Source organism: Eriocheir sinensis, chromosome 42 (genome assembly GCF_024679095.1).
Source record: "Eriocheir sinensis breed Jianghai 21 chromosome 42, ASM2467909v1, whole genome shotgun sequence".
NCBI lineage: Eukaryota > Metazoa > Arthropoda > Malacostraca > Decapoda > Varunidae > Eriocheir > Eriocheir sinensis.
In genome coordinates this window covers 4306545-4316358 of record NC_066550.1, presented here as the reverse complement: position 1 = coordinate 4316358, position 9814 = coordinate 4306545, and the positions used below count along the sequence as shown (strand labels likewise).

General features: G+C 50.2%; 2 long non-coding RNA genes across 2 annotated transcripts; both read left to right on the top strand.

The window, feature by feature from the left end:
- The first annotated feature begins 210 nt into the window (after positions 1 to 210).
- On the top strand, positions 211 to 747 carry LOC127009838 (uncharacterized). The gene is made up of 2 exons (XR_007762474.1): positions 211 to 572; positions 714 to 747. It is a non-coding gene; the product is annotated as an uncharacterized LOC127009838 (long non-coding RNA).
- Positions 748 to 7717: 6970 nt separating this feature from the next.
- On the top strand, positions 7718 to 8225 carry LOC127009839 (uncharacterized). The gene is made up of 2 exons (XR_007762476.1): positions 7718 to 8050; positions 8192 to 8225. It is a non-coding gene; the product is annotated as an uncharacterized LOC127009839 (long non-coding RNA).
- The last annotated feature ends 1589 nt before the right edge of the window (positions 8226 to 9814 follow it).

The window sequence follows — 9814 nt, the reverse complement described above, 5'->3', positions numbered from 1 at the left end:
TGCATGTGGAAGGTAAGAGGAAAACGACTCATACGAGAAGAAAACAAAGGTACAACTTATGCATTCGGTGGCGATCACGACTCAGTTGTTGCAAATGAATAAATCGTAATACAAGTCACTGCTGTACGTACATATCACGACACAACACAGCGGGGTGAAGTGGTTGCCCAAATGGTAAATGCCGTGACAACTGGAGTAGATGAAAATGATCATTATTTTTACTGCCCGCTAGCGAAGCCCATACGTAAGTGAAGGTTAAGAAAGAAAGGAAGGAAATGGAAGATAGAGAAAAGGGAGAAGGAGTAAGGGAGGCGACTCACACGGGTAATAAATCTCTCCGAAGTGTTATGACCAGTCAGCAGGGCCTCCCGATAGGACAAGGAACGCCACAAGAAGTGCCCTGGTATGGTTGGGGTCATGATCTACATGACCTACAGCGGAGGCGCTACAGGGAGGATAGTCGAGAGGGAGATAGTTAAGGAACGGTGTCCTGGCTGGACGTGTGTGATCGTGTCTCCGCCCTCCCTACAGTAACGTAAAGTGACGAGAAGCTTCAAACAGACCCTGAACGTGTAAGTAGGACGACAGTGTGTTCTCTCCATGCCAGATCCATAATGTATACACCTTAGTCCAGTAATTGCATGCCCATATATGATCAAGAATAACGGAAACGGAAAGATACGTATTCTGATGTGTTCAACTTTGCTCGACAGGTTTGATCGAGAAAATATATACTCGCATCATCACCAGGGGTCTCTTATTGCCCTTCTTACCGTCCTGTCTGTACTGGCGGTAAAAATCAAACACGTGGTCAGCACGCCATACGACGAGACGACGAGGCCAACGGCGGGCGGAGCCGTGGACGTGGGACGGCGCTGGTCGAGGCGAGGACGAGCGGCCGAGGCTCTCAGCGGCTGCGAGTGGCTTGACGTTGGAGCGAGCGAGGACGGCGCGCCGCGAGGCAGCTTCGACGTTCCGCGAGGACGACACGACCATTGACGAAACTCTACGGGATCGGCACGTACTGTTTGGCCCAAGTTAGCTACTCCCACAAGGTATGACTGTTCTTTTGTGCCGTGTTATAACACAGTGACACGGAAGGCGTTGCTTGCCCTGGCGGCGCCTTTTAGCAACGACATACTGACCTCAGCGCACTGTGAAACTGTGAAACTATACCAGCGGTGCACGTGAGAGCGCCTAGTGTATAATCTGCCATAGCTTGTGTTGTAGGTGGGTTAGCTGACACGCAGGAAATCGTGCCAGACTGACGACTTTAGCGCTAGTCACGGGTAATACAGGTGACCGCCCGCCAAAGTGGTCATAACACATAGGACGAGAAATCCATAGGAATTGTGAAGGCCTTTTATGAAACAGAGGTTTATGGCTGGCGTTCGGGAATTTGGGTTGAATTTGGACATTGAACAGAGTGCACAGACGATACAAGGGAAGGAACGGAAAGGGCAAAGGGGCCAGGGGCCAGAAGCCTTCCCTGAGATAGAAAGCCCAGATAACGGAGCAGGGTTGCGCGAGAGATATCCACGGGAAGCCACAGAAAGGGAAAGGGCCCGGAGAAGCCTTCCCGGGGTCAGGAAGGCCCAGAAAGGTAAAATAGTAGCGCAACCGATAAACGGGAAGGTACAGAAAGGGCAACAGGGCCCGGAGATACCTTTCCCGAGCCCGGAGAGCCCAGAAAATAATTTATAGAAAGGGCAAGAAAGGGCAACTGATACAGGGTACAGAAAGGGCAACAGAGCCCGGAGAAGACTTACCCGAGACGACAGAAAGAACCAAAGGACTGAAAGGGAGGTCACAGAAAGGGAAAGGAAAATGGAGAATCCCGAAGAAGACTCCCAGGAAACAATGCAGACACACGGAGAAGAACCCTCGAAGAGCTCGCCAGAGAAGGTAGAAACTAACAATGGTGATGGCGCCTTGGCTCTACAACTTCAAGAGCAGGTGCAGAGCGATGATGAAAGTGAGCTGGACAAATACGATGACGACTTTGATGAGTTGAACAACCAGACTGGAGGGAAGGAACTTCAATTTTCGAGGCTTTCTGAAGCTATCTGTGGTCTAGAGGAGCGCCTCGCGGCGCGTCTCACGGAGCAGATCGAAAGGGGAATAGCACAAGCCATGCTCCAAGTGAAGACACAAGAAGGTTCCGAGAGAAGGGGACAACGAGGAGAGAGAGACATGGACATAACACAAGAGCGCCCCGTGGAGCCGCTGAACCAGGAGCGACAGCTTTGTGTCAAGGCATCGCATTCTGACGATGGTTCAACAGTAAGCACGAGTGACGCTCTCGAAAGGAATAAAGGTCAAGGACAAATCATAAGCAAGACGGCCTCTGGCAGGAATGCCTCGCCCACTCTGAGTGTAAGGAGTGTAAGGAAACAACAGCCTGACTCGGAAGAAAGATTCCCTTCAGCTACAGAGCCCAAGGAACCACTGTCGGCTGACGATTTCGCCAATAAGTGGGAGAAGGGCATGGAGCGAATCATTGCCACTATTGAGAGGCCCAAGCCGGCCATGCCCACGTTCTCGGGCGAGTCCAGGGAAGAATTCGCCCTATTCATGCGGCGTTTCACTGGTTACTTGGAAGGCCACCCTGTTCGTCCAAAAGCGAAGTTAGAAATGCTCATAGCGGCATGCACAGGCGAAGAAATGAAGGACGCCTTGGTCATGTACACTCAATTAGATCCCGAGGAAGGCTATAAAGAGGCCATGGAAATGCTCCAGGAGAGATTAGGAAGCACGCAGGATCATATGGATGAAGCCATCCACGAGCTTCAGCACGGGCCACAGATACAAGACACCGATAAAAGGGGACTCGATCAGTTTATCAATAAATTGTGGAATACATTCATTGCCCTGCAACTGGCTGGCAGGCAGGCTGATCTGGACAACTTTGGTATCCTTTCGAACTTGGCGAATCGACTTACTGGTAAGCTACGGGAGCGTTATGAGGACCAATTACTCAAATATAAAACTAAAAGGGATTCGAGACCCGGAATCAAGTGGTTTCGTGGCCTATTGATGATATACAGTCGAAAACTGCAGCAGGTTTTCAGCAAGACACAGGGAGATGGCGAGAAGAAAGGGACACAAAACGCTGACAATAAGGCCGAAGGCGGTGGCCGGGGAAGTACCGAAAAGCGAAAGGCCGAGGAGGACAGCAAGGATGCCACGGTGAAAAGGAGGGCCATGGGCTTTGCATCAACAGCAGGATGGCCACCCGGCAGGAGAAACCAAAATGACAAGAGGCAAAACCCAACTCCGTGTGTTCTCTGCAACAGGAACCATCCATTATTTGCATGCTGGGACTTTCGCTTTATGAGCGTGGCAGAGCGCTGGGAAGCAACGAAGAAAGCCCAAGCCTGTTATATTTGTTTGGGCCTTGGCCACACTGCCAGTGAATGTAAGGTGCCCAAGCAAGTATGTGGCCTACAAGGATGTACGCAGAAGCACTCAAGATGGTTGCATAGGCCGGAAAAGCGAAAGGATGGAGAACCCGAGAGGATTGTGACGTTGTACACCCCGGAGGTAAAACACAAGGCAGGATATGCAAGACAAGAGGACGCATGACTGCCAGTGGACAAAATCGCCCTGCCCGTAGTGGAGGTGTTGGTAAAAGCGAAGAAGGATTCCACAGGGGGGCACCGCACAAGAGCACTCTTAGACTCCGGCAGTAACAGGTCATTCTGCACTGAACGTCTTCAGATGCTGGTGGGTGCAGAGGGCAGGCCGATTGACATAACACTGGATACTCTTTGCGGGGAGGAGAGTGGCCCTACTAAGGAGGTGGACCTTGAGGTCAAGGGTGTGGGAATGCGAAAATGGAGCCGTGCCCTGGCGTTACACAGGGTACTGGTAAGACCGGACTTCCCAACGGCCTTGAAGGATGCAGTGACCTCAAGGAAGGACATAGAGCCATGGGAACACTTGCAGAGGATAAAGCTACCTCCAGATACAGATACTGGAATTACTACTGAGCTCTTGATTGGATTGGACAATCCTCAAGCACTGGAACCGCTAGAGACTCGGAGAGGAAGTGATGGTGCTCCCTTTGCGGTTCGCACACAACTGGGCTGGACAGTGAATGGGCCTCTGGGATACCCACGCTTAAGCGCGACATCGGGATGCAATGTAGGCCTACGGGTACCGCAGAGGAGGGACAGCCCGTTGGAGGTGCAAGTGCGACGCTTCTGGGAGCTAGAGACAGAAACAGAAGGGACAAAGCACAATGAAGAGAAGGCTCTTTCAGTGGATGACAAAAGAGTATTAAAGTTATGGAGTTCTTCGATCAGGGTGGTTGACAGCCACTATCAACTGCCTATTCCATTCCGAAATGAACGACCCAAGTTCCCTGATAACCGGGTCATGGCAGAAGAACGATTGGCGGCCCTACGGCGACGCCTTCTCAAGCAGCCGCACCTCCATGATAGATACAAGGCCGAGGTTCAGCAGCTACTTGATAAAGGTTACGGAGCTAGTTCCAGCAGGAGAAATTACCGTCAACCCGGATTACACCTGGTACTTGCCACACCACCACCCGGTGTTCAATCCCAACAAGCCAGAGAAGGTACGCATAGTCTTCGACTGTGCTGCAATATATGATTCCACATCCTCAACAGCGAAGTACTGCAAGGCCCTGATTTAACCAACAAACTGCTCGGCATCTTACTTCGCTTTCGACAAGGCCAAGTGGCAATAATGGCGGATATTGAGGCGATGTTCCACCAGATCAAGGTTACACCTCAACACGTTGCGGTTTCTCTGGTGGACTGAAGGAGACTTATCTCGGAGGCCATGCGTATACAGGATGACAGTTCACCCTTTTGGTGGCGTGTGGAGCCCTTCATGCGCAGCTTACGCCTTGCAAAGAGCCTTGATGGATAAGCAGCGAGAATATCCGGAGGTACACAAGCAGGCAAAGGAGAATTTCTACGTGGATGATCTGTTACTGTCTGTGAATACTGCCCACGAAGCTTCCACTCTGTCACGGCATCTGCGAGTGGTGCTCGCAGCGAAAGGATTCAGACTCACCAAATGGATGAGCAATGACAAGGAAGTGCTCGCCTCAATACCAGTACAAGAAAGGCATGCAGAAGTGAAGGAGATCGACTTCAGTCACAAGACACTGCCGACGGAGAGGGCCTTAGGAGTTCGATGGGACCTACAAGCTGACCAACTGGCTATTAGCGCCAACCCAGGAAGCAAACTCGCAACGAAGCGTGGGTTACTAAGCGTAGTCAGCTCGGTTTACGATCCGCTGGGAATTGTGAGCCCCTATACTATTCGAGCAAAGATGATATTCCAAGATGAGTGCAGAAGACAAAAGGATTGGGATGAGCCTCTGACAGAAGGGAATAGGAGAGAATGGGACCTATGGAAGAGCGGACTGAAGGAACTCGCTCATCTGAGCATTTCTCGCTGCTACACGCGAGATATGTCGGAAACCACAAATCCTGCACAGCTTCACCATTTTTGTGACGCGTCCCAGAAGGCATATGGAATCGTTTCCTATTTGCGATTTGCCGGATCTAACGGTGTCCATTGTGCATTTGTGTGTGGCTAAGCTAGCCCCTTTGAAGCAACAAACCATACCAAGGTTGGAGTTGTGTGCTGTTCTGGCCGTTAAGATGGACCAGTACCTACAAAGGGAGCTTGATACACGGGTTCAGAAATCGATCTTTTGGACTGACAGCATGTTAGTGCTCCAGTACATAGCAAATACAGAGAGACGCTTTCGCACATTTGTGGCCAATAGGGTGTCAATCATCAGGGATACATCTGATCCGAGTCAATGGCGACATGTGCCGACGGCGCTGAACCCGGCTGATGATGCCACAAGAGGTCTGTCGGCATCAGAGATGACTCAACAGAGCAGATGGTTAACGGGGCCACCGTTTCTGTGGTTGGAAGAAAGCCAATGGCCTGACCGGCCTCTGTTACCTGCCGACCTGGTGTCTGACCCGGAAGTCATAAGCTGCTCAACTGCCACGGGCACTCACAGGTCGGACGTTCCAACAGAAGGTAAAGATCTGGGATTGTTGTGGACACACTATTCTTCTTGGTATCGCCTACAAAAGGGCGTTGCATGGATTAAGAAGTTCATTGAATGGTTACAAAGAAAACCTGATGATCGACCTTCACCGTCACCACTCACGGTTCCCCAGCTACGCCAGGCAAAGACTGCCATCCTTCGGAAGGTGCAACAGGAGCACTATGCCGCTGAACTTGAGACCCTGCAACACGGTGCGCCCATTACACGAAAGAGCACGATATACACTCTAGAACCCTGGCTTGATAAAGAAGGCCTGCTGAGGTAGGGGCCGCCTATCCAGTGGTCACCTCAAGACTCAAGACGATCCCATCCTGTTACCTCGAGAGCATCCAGTGACGGAACTCATCATACGAGAGGTACATCAAACGGTGGCTGGCCATTCGGGACGGGAACACACCGTGGCATTAGTGCGGCAAAACTACTGGGTGCCACAGATCAGACGAAAGGTTGATACAATATTGCGGCGCTGCTTCGTGTGTCGACGGAACAACTGGAAGACCCCTCACCAGAGGCAAGCTCCCTTGCCAGAGGAGCGAGTAACACCAGGAGCGGCTCCATTCTCCTCCACGGGTGTAGACTGTTTTGGACCGTTCTTAGTTAAACAAGGCCGAGGCCGCGCCATTGAAGCGCTGGGGATGTATCTTCACTTGTATGGCAACAAGGGCAGTTCACTTAGAAGTCTTGATGTCAATGGACGCAGATGCTTTCCTTAACGCCTTGACCAGGTTCTCCGCGCGACGGGGAGTACCAACGCGTCTTCGATCTGACAATGGGACAAACATGACCGCCGCTGAAAGGAACTTAGAGCCGTTGCACAGACTTGGAGTGAAGATGATCATGTGCGCGCCACACTCCTTACGAGGCATATTGAGTGGACCTTCCATCCCCCTCAGGCGTCTCATATGGGAGGAATATGGGAGCGGCAAATCAGAACTGTTCGTAAGGTCCTTCGTGCCATCGTGGGTTCGCAAGTCCTAGATGATGAACGACTCCATACCTTCTTCTGTGAAGCTGAGGCCGTGATCAACAGCCGCCCCCTCACACCAGCATCGGAGGATCCTTGTGATCTGGAAGCGCTGACCCCAAACCACATCCTGCGCGCTGGGACGCACTGCAGCCCACCGCTGGGAGGCGCATCGACCGAAGAGCAGTTCCGCAAGAGGTGGAAACATGTACAGTACCTCGCGGATCAGTTTTGGAAGCGTTGGTTAAAGGAATACTTACCGCGCCTACGCCTGAGGTCGGGTCCTATTAAGGAGCGCAGGAACTTCAAGAGAGGGGACCTGGTCATTGTGGCCAGTGAAGGGGTCCCTCGAAATCAGTGGAAACTGGGCAGAATAGTGCACGTGAAGCCTGGGACTGACGGCATTGTTCGGCAGGTTAAAGTAAGAACAGCACGGAATGTGCTAGTGAGGCCAGTAACTAAACTCTGTTTCCTAGAAGGTCTGGATAGGAACTAGTTCTCTTGGTGTCTTCCCGCTTGTGTTTTGTTCGTAGTTTCTAGGTTTTCTGTTCCGGCCCATGGTGCGAGCACACTGTCCTGTTACTGCACTTTACTGGCGCGCCTTTTGTCTTTGCTGGTTTCTGATTTGGTTTGGTTGGGCGTGCGTGCCCGCCCAAAGGGGGGAGTTTTACAGCCCGCTGGAAGCCCATACGTAAGTGAAGGTTAAGAAAGAAAGGAAGGAAATGGAAGATAGAGAAAAGGGAGAAGGAGTAAGGGAGGCGACTCACACGGGTAATAAATCTCTCCGAAGTGTTATGACCAGTCAGCAGGGCCTCCCGATAGGACAAGGAACGCCACAAGAAGTGCCCTGGTATGGTTGGGGTCATGATCTACATGACCTACAGCGGAGGCGCTACAGGGAGGATAGTCGAGAGGGAGATAGTTAAGGAACGGTGTCCTGGCTGGACGTGTGTGATCGTGTCTCCGCCCTCCCTACAGTAACGTAAAGTGACGAGAAGCTTCAAACAGACCCTGAACGTGTAAGTAGGACGACAGTGTGTTCTCTCCATGCCAGATCCATAATGTATACACCTTAGTCCAGTAATTGCATGCCCATATATGATCAAGAATAACGGAAACGGAAAGATACGTATTCTGATGTGTTCAACTTTGCTCGACAGGTTTGATCGAGAAAATATATACTCGCATCATCACCAGGGGTCTCTTATTGCCCTTCTTACCGTCCTGTCTGTACTGGCGGTAAAAAATTATTATCATTATTATTGTTATTGTTATTGTTATTATTACTACTATTATTATTATTATTATTATTATTATTATTATTATTATTATTGTTATTGTTATTGTTGTTGTTGCTGTTGTTGTTGTTTATAATAATAATAATAATAATAATAATAATAATAATAATAATAATAATAATAATGATATTGATTACACCTCAGCCAGGACTCAGCCCGCCGTCACCCCCGCTGTACGCCTGTCAATCTGTCTCTCTTTGGCCTAATAATAACAATAATAATAGTAATAATAACATTAATAATGATAATCATAGTATTAATAATATTAATAATAAAACATTAATAATGATATTAGTAATAGTAATTATAATAACAATAATAATAATGAGAAGAAGAAAAAGAAAGAAGATAAGGCTGATGACGAGAGAGAGGAGGAAGAAAAAGAGGAGGAGGAGGAGGAGGAGGAGGAGGAGGTAGAAGAAGAGGAGGAGGAGGAGGAGGAAGAAGATGAGGAGGAGGAGGAGGAAGAAGGAGAGGAGGAGGAAAAAGAAGATGGGGAGGAGGAGAAACAGCAGGAGAAGGAAGTGGAGAAGGAGGATGAGTAAAAAGCTGAGGACGAGGAGGATGAGGATGATGATGATCGGGGGTGGTAGAAGGCAGGTTGTGTTGTAGGAGGAGCCGCACCTGGAGGGTATGGTGAGAAAAGCAGTGATGGAGCCTGAGTAAAGGGAGCCCACCACCACGGCCGCCAGCATGAGGCTGCCGCCAACCAGCCTGCCGCCCGACACCCGAGGCCACACGTTGCTGCCTGGAAAGATGCGTCAGGCTTGTCACCCATCTGCCCGATTACAAGGTCTTATGCGGGCTAATGGTTACATCAGACAAATTGAGTAGCCAAGACGATGCTAATTTGTATTTTGAGGCCTCTATCAACCCACGTTTTAGGTCCGTGTCATATTATGCGTCAGGCACCTGTCACACTTCATCAGGGTCCAAGCACACCTTGCATCACACCTTGTCACATACGAAGTGAGGGTACAGGCACCCCATTGACTGATAAGAGCCTACGTGTACCATGCATAAGACCCCTGTCACACCTACCACACCATGCGTCAGACCCCTATCACCTTACGCGCCAGGCCTCTGTAAGGCTATGCTTCAAGTCGCTGTAACACCATGAGTCGGGCAAGTGTTACCCCATACATAGGACCCTGGCACACCACAAATCATGCTACTGTCGCACTATGAATCCGGCCCCCAACACACCATCCCTGGAGCTTATGTCACACCTTGCATGGGGCCCCTGTGTCACCATGAGTCAGGCCCCTGTCACACAAAGGGTCAGTGCTCTATCACACACTGCGGTGGTTTTTGTCATCATGCGTCAGGCTCATATCACACAATGTACCACGCCACTGTTTATACGGATGTGCACCACACTTCCTATAACGCATTTCCTACACATCACATCTAATACTTAAGCAGTTTCTAGAGTAGTGGCGTTTCCTATAGAGAGAACATCTCCTAAGCATAAAAATCTATCAT